Source organism: Pristiophorus japonicus, chromosome 3, assembly GCF_044704955.1.
Source record: "Pristiophorus japonicus isolate sPriJap1 chromosome 3, sPriJap1.hap1, whole genome shotgun sequence".
NCBI lineage: Eukaryota > Metazoa > Chordata > Chondrichthyes > Pristiophoridae > Pristiophorus > Pristiophorus japonicus.
Window position 1 is genome coordinate 83,703,538 of NC_091979.1, and position 12,587 is coordinate 83,716,124.

At 43.1% G+C, this 12,587-nt stretch overlaps 1 protein-coding gene across 1 annotated transcript in view; it reads right to left on the bottom strand.

Annotated features, from left to right (window-relative positions):
- LOC139257649 (dehydrogenase/reductase SDR family member 9-like) overlaps positions 1-11,621 on the bottom strand; it is a 68,217-nt gene extending 56,596 nt beyond the window's left edge. Inside the window, exon 1 of the mRNA XM_070874565.1 lies at positions 11,590-11,621. The gene's annotated coding sequence lies outside the window, so the exon portion shown is untranslated. The remainder of the gene's footprint in view (positions 1-11,589) is intronic.
- Between the last annotated feature and the right edge of the window lie 966 nt (positions 11,622-12,587).

Genomic DNA, 12,587 nt, shown 5'->3' on the forward strand with positions numbered 1-12,587 from the left:
TGCAAGTTAAATTTCTTTGGGTTAATTTGAATGTCTCTAAGATGTTCCCAATTCTTATTCAAGTTGGTCTCCACCTTTAAAGAAAAAATAAATTTCAGGTCACCATTGTAAGTAATTAATTTTATTTCAATCTATCACAGTGGCTGTTTGGTGACAGATAGGAGTCAATTTTTCTCGTGATTCAATCTGGTAGGGAGCATCTAATCTTTGCAAGTGTATTCTGTGGAGCTATACAATCTCCAACAGGCAGTGTTGATCGATGACAGCCTAATAATGTATATATTTCCCTGACAGGTGTACCTGCTTACTTTAGGTACAGGTTATACTGGATCTAATACAAATTGCGAGGATTATCAATGTACTGTGCAATGTAGTAAATTGTTACAGGTCCAATTTGCCACTACTCAGTTTAATATGATTGATGTCACTTGGGCACCAAATAGGGAACAAGTATGTCCTTGTGGGAGAAGTAAAACTTGGATGGGGGAGTATATACTGGCCTGCGGTTAGATCATCTCGAGAGGTCACTAAAGAGCAGAATTTGCTTTGTCCTGGAAGTAAGTTACTTGACCTGTCACCTCGAGCACAGAGGGCATATCCTCTGAAGGTGAGGGCAGAGGATGGAGGGGATTAAATAAAGGAGGAAAAGTGATTGTCTTTTTAGGAGGTTAAATACCCTAATATAAATTGAGAGGTTGTTCTAAAGGGACATGATATTTGTAAAAGTAATGATGGAAATGTACAAATGGCATCAGTCAATGTCCACACTAATCTTTAATATCCGGAAACAGTAAAACACAACTATTTCGATTACTAGGTCCATTTATTGGATTTTACCAGGGAATATTTTCACCTTGAAAGATTGTGCTCTGTCGGTAATATGTATTTCTTGAGTTCTTCACCCTCCCCATTTTGATGGATGAAAAATTTAGCAATAATTGTTTTATTTAAAGTGAAAGATTGCCTTTCTAAAATGTTGATTTTTTTCATGTTAGTAAAGGTTAGGAGAGAAAACAAGGAAATGAATAAATCATTTTATTTGTCCTGATCAATATTTATCCCTCAACCAACACTACCAAAAACAAATGAACTGATCATTTGTCTCATTGCTCTTTGTGGGACCTTGCTGTGCATACACCGGTTGGTGTGATTTCCTACATAACAACAGTGACTACACGTAAAATATGTTTCAGCAGCTGTGAACAACTCTGGGACATTCTGAGGATGTGAAAGGTGCTTAAAAAATGTTTGTTTCTATTTCATGAAGCCAAACAGTACAAATAGATTATAAGTTGAAACTGGAAAACTAGCACATATTTAGCAATTAATTGTTCAAATATAAAGATTTTTATTAATTTAAAATTATATTGTTTTTAACTAAAAAGAAAAATTATAAACTATCGATATAGTAGTGGTTTATATTCTTAACATGACATTTAGAGGAGTGCACAGCGTATATTGCATGCCTGTACAGATCTTTTACATGCTTGAACCACGACAGGGTTCCTCTTATCCTCACCTTTCACCCCACCAGCCTCCATGTTCAACAGATCATCCTCTGCCATTTCCGTCACGCATGATCCCGCCACCAATCCCATCTTCCCTTCCCCTCCCCTTCTCTCTCAGCATTCCAAAGGGACTGCTCCCTCCGTGACACCCTGGTCCATTCCACAATCACCCCCAGCAATCCCTGCCCTTCCCACAGCACCTTCCCACGCAACTGCAGGAGGTGCAACACCTTCCTTTTTACCTCCTCTCTTCCCACTGTCCAGGGCCCTAAACACTCCTTCCAGGTGAAACAGCGATTTGCTCAAATTAGTATACTGTATTCGCTGCTCATGATGTGGTCTCCTCTACATTGCAGAACACCTCCGTTCAGTCCGCAAGGGTGACCCCAAGCTTCCGGTCGCCTGTCACTTTAATTTGCCACTCCACTCTCACTCTGACCTTTCTGTTTTTCGGCCTCCTACACTGTTCCAACGAAGCTCAATGCAAACTCGAGGAACAGCACCTCTTCTTTCGTTTAGGCACTTTACAGCATTCCTGACTCAATATTTTCAACAATTTCAGACCATAACCTCTGCCCACATTTTGTTCTCTTTCTTTGCCTTTTTCTTTACAAAAACCACTTCCCCCGCCTTTTTTTATTTTTTATTTTGTTTCTCTCTGTTTCCCATATCAGCTGGTAATCATTCTGCCATTCACACCCTATCTCGACTTACCTTTTGTTTCCTAACTTGTGCTATTACCATCTCAATCCAGCCCATCATCCCCTTTGTCTCTCAAATCTCTTCTGCCTTCCACCCAATCACAGACCTTCCCTTTTGTTCTGTGAATTCACAATAAATCTAAAGTACAGATATAAAACATAGTGATGTGCTGCCCTATACATTCCTGGTGTAATATTGGTCTATGAATACTCTCATCGTCATCATAGGCAGTCCCTTGGAATCCAGGAAGACTTGCTTCCACTCCTGAAGTGAGTTCTTTGGTGGCTGAACAGTCTAATATGAGAGCCACAGACTCGGTCACAAGTGGGACAGATAGTTGTTGAGGGAAGGGGTGGGTGGGATTGGTTTGCCGCACATTCTTTCCACTGCCTGCGCTTGATTTCTGCATGCTCTCGGCGTTGAGACTCGAGGTGCTCAGCGCCCTCCCGGATGCACTTCCTCCACTTAGGGTGGTCTTTGGCCAGGGACTCCCAGGTATCAGTGGGGATGTCGCACTTTATCAGGGAGGCTTTGAGAGTGTCCTTGTAACGTTTCCGCTGCCCACCTTTGGCTCATTTGCCGTGAAAGAGCTCCACGTAGAGCACTTATTTTGGGAGTCTCAGGTCTGGCATGCAAACTATGTGGCCTGCCCAGCGGAGCTGATTGAATGTGGTCAATGCTTCAATGCTGGGGATGTTAGCCTGGATGAGGACACTGATGTTGGTGCACCTGTCCTCCCAGGGGATTTGTAGGATCTTGCACAATGAATACTCTAGATTGTGAATGTTATTATTGGTAGTAATCCAACATTTTCAGTTTTAAGAGAGTAAATCAAGTAGAGTAACATGCTAATTAAGATAGTTCTGTTCTGACGCAAGGTCATCGACTTGAAATGTTAATTCTGTTTCTCTCTCCACAGATGCTGCCTTACTTGCAAGTATTTCCAACATTTTCTGTTTTAATTTCTAATTAAGACAGTTGCTGGGCAGTTCATCAAATTTAGATAAACCAGACAGGAATCTTTGTTTATTTTTGGAGGGGAGGGACAGTGGGGTGAAGGAGATTAAAATAAAGTATTCACATTAATTTAGTAGTAGGATTTATTACATACCTTATCTTAACTAATGCTAGTTCCAGATGTTCCAAAGATCAACCACATCTGCCCACCATATTTTTCAATTCCTTCTTTTCAGAAATGCGTCCGATTGTCTTTTGAACCTATTTATAATGTCCAAATTAACTTATTATACAATTATATTACTCTGTGAATGGAAAAGTTCTGCCTGGTTTTCCTTCTTTCTCATTTTTAACTTGTATCCTAAGGTTTTGAACTAGATCTGTTTTGTGAATTCCATCATTACCTTATAAACTTAATTTAGATCACCTCAATATCCCCTCTTTTCCAAAGAAAATAAGTCTGATTTCCTTAACCTTTCCCTATAACGTAAATTTATGTATTCCAGAAGTATCTTTTTTGCTCACCTTTGTTCCTTCTCGAGGGCAATAACGTCCTTTCTGCCTCAGGTGACTGGAATTACATCTGGTACTCCAGCCACACAATACAAACCCTTTGAATTGTACTCTATTCTACTGTCCACTCGGTTCTTCTACTAACACAACCGAGTACCTTATCAGCCGTGTTTTTTTTACTGCACTTAAGCACAATACTAGTGGTTTCATACATTTAACCACTTTAACCCGAGTTTACTTTCCTAATCAGCATGTTCTACCGCTGCTGCAAAATGCGTGGCTAACAAGGGAAGTTAGGGATAGTGTTAAATCCAAGGAAGAGGCATATAAATTGGCCAGAAAAAGCAGCAAACCTGAGGACTGGGAGAAATTTAGAATTCAGCAGAGGAGGACAAAGGGTTTAATTAGGAGGGGGAAGCAGATTCAGTAATAGCTTTGAAAGAGAATGGGATAAATACTTGAAGAAAGAAAAGAAAGATTTGGATTTATAAAGTGCCTTGCACAACCACCGGACGTCTCAAAGCGCTTTACAGCAAATGAAGTACTTTTGGTGTGTCGTCACTGTTGTAATGTGGGAAACGCGGCAGCCAATTTGCACACAAGCAAACTTCCACAAACAGCAATGTGATAATGACCAGATAATCTGTTTAATTGTTATGTTGATTGAGGAATAAATATAGACCAGGAAGGGGAACATTTGCAGGGCTATGGGGAAAGAGCACGGGAGTAGGACTGATTAGATAATCCTTACAAAGTGCCAGCACATCCCAAAAAGCACAATGGGCCAACTGGCCTCCCTCTGTGCTGTATCATTCAATCTGAAGAAGTGACTTAAGGGAGGAGAGAGAGTTAGAAAGGCAAAAAGGTTTAGGTAGGGAATTCCAGATCTTGGGACCTAGTCAGCTGAAGGGACAACCGCCCGTGGTGGACTGAAGGAAATCCGGGAAATCCGAGCTCAGAATTGGAGGAGCGCAGAGATCTTGGGGGATTGTAGGGCTGGAGGAGATTACAGAGAAAGGGAGAGGTGAGGCCATGGAGGATTTAAAAACAAGGATTGAGAACTTTAAAATCGAGGCATTGCCGGGCCAGGTGTTAATGTCGCTTATGGTCTACAGGGCTGTAGTGATACCTGCCCTTCTGTATGACTCAGAGACGTGGACCATATACAATAGATACCTCAGAACGCTGGAGAAATACCACCAATGATGTCTCCGCAACATCCTGCAAATCCTCTGGGAGGACAGTGTCCTCAATCAGGCCAACATCCCCAGCATTGAAGCACTGGCCACACAGGACCACATTCGTATGCCTGACACAAGACTCCCAAAGCAAGCGCTCTACTTGGAACTCCTGCATGACAAACGAGCCCGAGGTGGGCAGAGGAAACATTTCAAGGCCACCCTCAAAGCCGACTTGATAAAATGCAACATCCCCACCGACGCATGGAAACATAGAAACATAGAAATTTACAGCGCAGAAGGAGGCCATTTCGGCCCATCGTGTCCACACCGGCCAACAAAGAGCTGCACGGCCCTTGGTCAGCAGCCCTAAAGGTTACATATAAACCTATGAACAATGACGGAAAGGAATAGAGCACCCAGTCCAAACCAATCCGCCTCACACAACTGCGAATGAAACATTCTACACTCCACCCCAACCGGAGCCATGTGATCTCCTGACAGAGGCAAAAAACAGATAAAAACAATTTAGGGATAAAAAATCTGGGAAAATTCCTCTCTGACCCATCCAGGCGATCGAAACTAGTCCAGGAGATCACCGTGGCCGTATTCTATTCCCTGCAGTACTTACCATTATATCTGAGCCATCTAACAAAAGGTCATCCAGTCTAATCCCAATTACCAGTTCTAGGTCTGTAACCTTGCAGGTTACTGCACTTTAAGCGCCCATCCAACCATCTCTTAAAAGTGGTGAAGGTTTCTGCATCCACCACTCTTACAGGCAGTGAATTCCAGATCCTCATAACCCTCTGCTTAAGAAGCCTCCCAACAAATCCCCTCTAAACCTTTCACCAACTACCTTAAATCTATGCCCCCTCATAATAGACCCCTGCACCAATGGAAAAAGGCCCTTACTATCCACTGTGTCCAGGTCCCTCAATATTTTGTACACCTCAATAAGGTCTCCTCTCAATCTTCTCTGTTCCAATGAGAACAAACCCAGCCTATCCAATCTGTCATCATAACTATGATTCTTCATTCCAGGCAGCATCCTAGTAAATCTCCTCTGCACCCTCGCTAGTGTAATCACGTCCTTCCTGTAATACGGCAACCAGAACTGCATGCAGTACTCCAGCTGTGTCCTAACCAAAGTATTATACAATTTAAGCATAACCTCCCTGCTCTTATATTCTATGTTTAGACCAATAAAGGCAAGCATTCCGTATGCCTTCTTAACCACCTTATTTACACCTGGCCTGCTACTTTCAGGAATCTATGGACAAGCACTCCAAGTTCCCTTTGTTCATCTACACTATTAAGATGTGTATATCCTTTCCTTATTAACCCTCCCAAAGTGCATTACCTCACACTTCTCTGAATTAAATTCCATTTGCCACTGCTCTGCCCACCTGACCAGTAGATTGATAGCCTCCTGCAACCCATGACTTTCCTCTTCATTATCAACCACACAGTCAATTTTAGTGTCGTCTGCAAACTTCTTCATCGTACTCCCTATATTCAAATCTAAATCATTGATATATACCACAAAAAGCAAGGGACCCAGTACTGAGCCCTGCGGAACCCTACTGGAAACATCCTTCCAGTCACAAAAACATCCATCAATCATTACCCTTTGCTTCCTACCTCCAAGCCAATTTTGGATCCAACTTGCCACTTTGCCCTGTATCCCATGGGCTTTAACCTTCATGACCAGTCCGCCATGTGGGTCCTTATCAAAAGCCTTGCTAAAGTCCATATAGACTACATCATACGCACTAACCTCATCGAACCTCTTGGTTACCTCTTCAAAAAATTCAATCAAGTTAGTCAAACACGATCTTACCTTAACAAATCCATGCTGACTATCCCTAATTAATCCTTGCCTTTCCAAATGTAGATTTATCCTGTCTTTCAGGATTTTTTCCAATAATTCTCCCACCACTGACGTTAGGCTGACAGGCCTGTAGTTACTCGGCCTATCCCTTCCTCCCTTCTTAAACATGGGTACTACATTAGAAGTTCTCCAATCCTCCGGCATCATGCTCAGATCCAAAGAGGACTGGAAAATGATAGTCAAGGCCTCTGTTATTTCCTCTTTTACTTCGCTCAACAGCCTGGGATGCATTTCATCCAGGCCTGGGGCCTTATCTATTTTCAAAACTGCTAAACCCTTTAATACTTCCTCTCTTACTATATTTATTTCATCCAGAATATCACACTCCTGCTCGATAGCAGTATCTGCATTGCCCTTTCTTTTGTGAAAACAGATGCAAAGTATTCATTAAGAATTCTACCAACATCTTCTGCCTCCACACAAAGATTACCCTCATAGTCTCTGATAGGCCTTACCCTTTCTTTGGTTACCCTCTTACACTTAATATATTTATCGAACATCTTAGGGTTTTCCTTAATTTTACTGGCCAATAGTTTCTCGTGCTCTTTCTTAGCATTCCTAATACCCTTTTTAATTTTGCCTCCTAACTTTCTATATTCCTTTAAAGATTCTGCAGTATTTAACCATTGGTACAAGACATAAGCGTCCCTTTTTTTCTTAATACTCCCCTGTAAGTCCCTAGACATCCAGGGGGCTCTAGAATTATTTTTCCCTGCCTTTTTCTTTAAGGGCACATGTTTGGCCTGAGCCTTCCGGATCTCCTCCTTGAATAATTTTCCAACCACTGAGGAGGCAGACAAAAAGCAGGAAACTATAGACCAGTTAGCCTAACATCTGTGGTTTGGAAAATGTTGGAGTCCATTATTAAAGAAGTAGTAGCAGGACATTTGGAAAAGCAAAATTTGGTCAGGCAGAGTCAGCATGGATTTATGTTTGTCATGTTTGACAAATTTGCTGGAATTCTCTGAGGATGTAATGAACAGGGTGGATAAAGGGGAACCAGTTGATGTGGTGTATTTGGACTTCCAGAAGGCATCTGACAAGGTGCCACATAAAAGGTTACTGCACAAGATAAAAGTTCATGGGGCTGGGGGTAATATATTAGCATGGATAGAGAATTGGCTAACTAACAGAGAACAGAGAGTCGGGATAAATAGTTCATTCTTTGGTTGGCAACCAGTAACTAGTGGGGTGCTGCAGGGATCAGTGCTGGGACCACAACTATTTACAATCTATATTAACGACTTGGAAGAAAGGACTGAGTGTAATGTAGCCAAGTTTGCTGACGATACATAGATGGGAGGAAAAGCAATGTGTGCAGAGGACACAAAAAATCTGCAAAAGGACATAGATAGGCTAAGTGAGTGGGCAAAAATTTGGCAGATGGAGTATAATGTCGGAAAGTGTGAGGTCATGCACTTTGGCAGAAACAATTAAAGAGCAAGTAATTATTTAAATGGAGAAAGATTGCAAACTGCCGCAGTACAGCGGGACCTGGGGGTACTTGTGCACGAAACACAAAAGGATATTGTGCAGGTACAGCAAGTGATCAGGAAGGCCAATGGTATCTTGACCTTTATTGCAAAGGAGATGGAGTATAAAAGCAGGGAAATCTTGCTACAGATATATAAGGTATTAGTGAGGCCACACCTGGAATACTGCGTGCAGTTTTGGTTTCCATATTTCCGAAAGGATATACTTGCTTTGGAGGCAGTTCAGAGAAGTTTCATAGGTTGATTCCTGGGATGAGGGGGTTGACTTATGAGGAAAGGTGGAGTAGGTTGCGCCTCTACTCATTGGAATTCAGAAGAATGAGAGGTGATCTTATCGAAACATATAAGATTATGAGGGGGCTTGACAAGGTGGATGCAGAGAGGATGTTTCCACTGAACTAGAGGGCACAATCTTAGAATAAGGGGCAGCCCATTTAAAACAGAGATGAGGTGAAATTTCTTCTCCCAGAGGGTTGTAAATCTGTGGAATTCGCTGTCTCAGAGATCTGTGGATGCTGGGACATTGAATAAATTTAAGACAGAAATAGACAATTTCTTAAACAATAAGGAGATAAGGGGTTATGGGGACCGGGCGGGGAAGTGGAGCTGAGTCCATGATCAGATCAGCCATGATCTTATTGAATGGCGAAGCGGGCTCGAGGGGCCCTATGGCCTACTCCTATTTCTTATGTTTTTATGTTCTTATGAATGCCTCCCACTGTTCCAACACTGATTTACCCACAAGTAGCTGTTTCCAGTCCACTATGGCCAAATCACTCCTTAACTTAGCAAAATTAGCTTTTACCCAATTCGGAACTTTTATTCCAGGCCTACTTGTCCTTATCCATAACCAACTTGAATCTGACTGAATTATGGTCACTGGCACCTAAGTGCTCTTCCACTAATACCCCTTAAACCTGCCCAGCTTCATTCCCCAAAATTAAGTCCAAGGCTACCCCCTCTCGTGTTGGGCTTGCTACATACTTGCTACATACATAAAGAAAAGTTCTTTTGAATGCATTTCAAGAATTCCACACCCTCTATACTCTTCACACTAAATTTGTCCCAATCAATATTTGGATAGTTAAAATTCCCTACTATTACTACCCTACGGTTTTTGGACTTTACAGCAATTTGCTTACATATTTGCTCGTCTATCTCCCTCCCACTGTTTGGGGCTCTATAATCACACCCAGCAGTGTGATTTTTCAATTTGACTCATATGGCCTCATTTGATGATCCCTCTAACATATCATCCCTCCTCACCACTGTAATAGTTTCTTTAATCAGTACTGCGACCGCCCCCCCCTCCCCTCTTTTTGCACCACTCTTGATCTTGTCTACAAATTCTGTAGCCAGGAATATTGATCTGCCAAACCTGTCCTCTTTCAGGCATGTTTCTGTGATGGCTATAATGTCACACTTCCAAGTGTCTACCTGTGCTTTTAGCTCATCCGCCTTATTCTCTATACTCCTTGCAGTAAAGTATATACCATTCAGCACAAGAAAACCGTCTTGCTTACTACTTACTAGGCCCTGTTTCCGCTGTCTTACAGATTCGCTTTCTCGATTTTTGCTATCCAATTTCTGCTTTACTTCCTTCCCTTTTGAATTTGTTCTCAGGTTCCCATCCCCCTGCCAAGCTAGTTTAAACACTTCCCAACAGCACTAGCAAAACTCCCCGCGAGGATATTGGTCCCGGTGCAGTTGCGGTGCAACCCGTCTGGTTTGTACAGGTCCCATCTCCCTCAGAAGCAGTCCCAATGCTTCAAGAATTTAAAGCCCTCCCTCCTACACCAACTTTCCTGCCACGTGTTCATCCTCTCTATCCTTCTATTCTTGTACTCATTAGCACGTGGCACTGGTAGTAACCCGGAGATTACTACCTTTGAGGTCCTACCCTTTAATTTTCTTCCTAACTCCCTGAATTCTTCCTGTAGGACCACACCTGGGAGACCCTGGCCAAAAATCGGCCGAAGTGGAGGAAGAGCATCCAAGGAGGCACTGAGCACCTTAAGTCTCATCGCCGAGAGCATGCAGAAAGCAAGCGCAGACAGCGGAAGGAGTGTGCGTCAAACCAGACTCCCCACCCACCCTTTCCTCCAACGACTGTCTGTCCCACCTGTAACAGAGACTGTAATTACTGTATTGGACTGTACAGTCACCTAAGAACTCACTTTTAGAGTGGAAGCAAGTCTTCCTCGATTTCGAGGGACTGCCTATAATGATGATGATAATGTAGGTTAGCAAGCATAGGGGTGATAGGTGATCGGGACTCGGTAACAGTTAGGATACGGACAGCAGAGTTTTGAATGAGCTCCAGTTTACGGATGTGGGACGCAGGCCAGAAACGCTTTGGATTCCTCACAGCTTTTAGTCACCCTTCCTACTATCTCCTGCTTTGGTTGGGGCCATGTTTCCGAATTCACCTCTGTAAAGTACATGGGGATGTTTTTCTATTAAACATGTAAGTTGCTGTTGCAATGTAAATTACATGGTGCTTTTGGTCTACCTCGTCATACCTCCCTCCTCCATGTACAAACATGCTTCATTTCACTATGGTGACAGCTCTTCTTTAATCCACCCTGTTCCAAGCTGCTGTCTAAAACACTAAACCTTGACTGTCTCCCTGATTCTTTGTAAGTTAGAGCCCCATCCCCCTGCCAATGCTGGCGCCGCTGACCCTGCCGAGATAAATGCTTATAAATTATTTAACTTCTCACGTGTAAGTTTGAGGAACATATAACCCAAACCCGCTTCCGCGTAGTTGTGTTTATTTGTACAACTCTGCCATTCTAACAAGTAACTATGTTTCAGCACTGTCTCTTTCGACCCTGACTACAAAGCTGTAATCGTGACTGGTTACAACGCTTATAAACCAAAACAGAACAGAACATCGGCTCTTACCTGAAGAATGTGGCCAGTTCTCTGGGTTGCTCTTTGTTGTACAGTTGAGTGGGGAACCGCGGTGTGAGTGGCTGTTACCGCTTGTGCTGTTTTTAGTTTTGCACTTTAGCCCTGGATTGATTGCTTATAAGCCTCGCTGTGGATTTCCCTGTCTGTCAAACCTCCCTAGGTGGGCTACCGAACACGCACAAAGTGTTTTAGTTCCATGTGCGATCTTGTCTGATGCTGCATCGGAACTAAATACAATTATTCGCCACAGGAGTATTTCGAATGGAAAGAGAAAAATATGGGCGTGCCAAAGATGGGCATATTAGTTACTTGCTTGGAATGCGCACATAATATATAGAAATGACAGTGAAATCATAGGAAGATGCTGTAAAAATAATTGGATCTATTTTCCTGTCGCTTGTAAATACAGATTGCAGTTTTACTCTTACCTACAATAAGTTCGAAGAATCATTCTCCTTTCCAATCCCTTGTCCCAGTTCATACAGGCACTCTCCCTCTGATGTGCCCTTTACTGCAAGAAAATGCACTGACACTAAATAAGGGGGAGGCAGAAAGTCTCATCTGTCCATCAATCATAGGCAGTCCCTCGAAATCGAGGAAGACTTGCTTCCATTCTAAATGTGACTGTACAATCCAATACTGGAATTACAGTCTCTGTCACAGGTGGGACAGACAGTCGTTGAAGGAAAGGGTGGGTGGGGAGTCTGGTTTACCGCATGCTCCTTCCACTGCCTGCGCTTGTTTTCTGTATGTTCTCGGCGACGAGACTTGAGGAGCTCAGCGCCCTCCCGGATGCTCTTCCTCCACTTAGGGCAGTCTTTGGACAGGGACTCCCAGGTGCCGGTGGAGATGTTGCATTTTATCAAGGAGGCTTTGAGGGTGTCCTTAAAACATTTCCTCTGCCCACCTGGGGCTCGCTTGCTGTGTAGGAGTTCTGAGTACAGCGCTTGCTTTGGGAGTCTTGGGAGCTCTGCAAAATGCACCAGACAAAATGCGCTCGCACCACCAATGATGGAATTTCAGACCCATAAAGCCCAATCGTGGAATGAAGCAATGGCATTAAGTACGAGCCGCAGGATGGACCATACATTAGAAGAATATCAGTGAATTGAACACAGCCATTTCCCAGCCAGATCCATTGGGGTGGCAAATCAGATGTTACAGTCTGGTCTTAACTTCCAGCAGAAAGCCAGAGGGACAGAAAGTGCACAGACGTTCATACATTGCCTATATTTGACTAAGCCACTGCTACCCTCCACCTCTTCCCCCTAGGTCGGAGAGATGTTCTTCTTGAACACCTCTCCAACCTCACCCAATTCACAGATGAATTCGAAAGCCTTTTGCTTCACCTGGTTCATGGGAATGGTAGCATAGTGGTTATGTTACTGGATCTGTAATCCAGAAGCCAAGACTAAACCACCAAGTG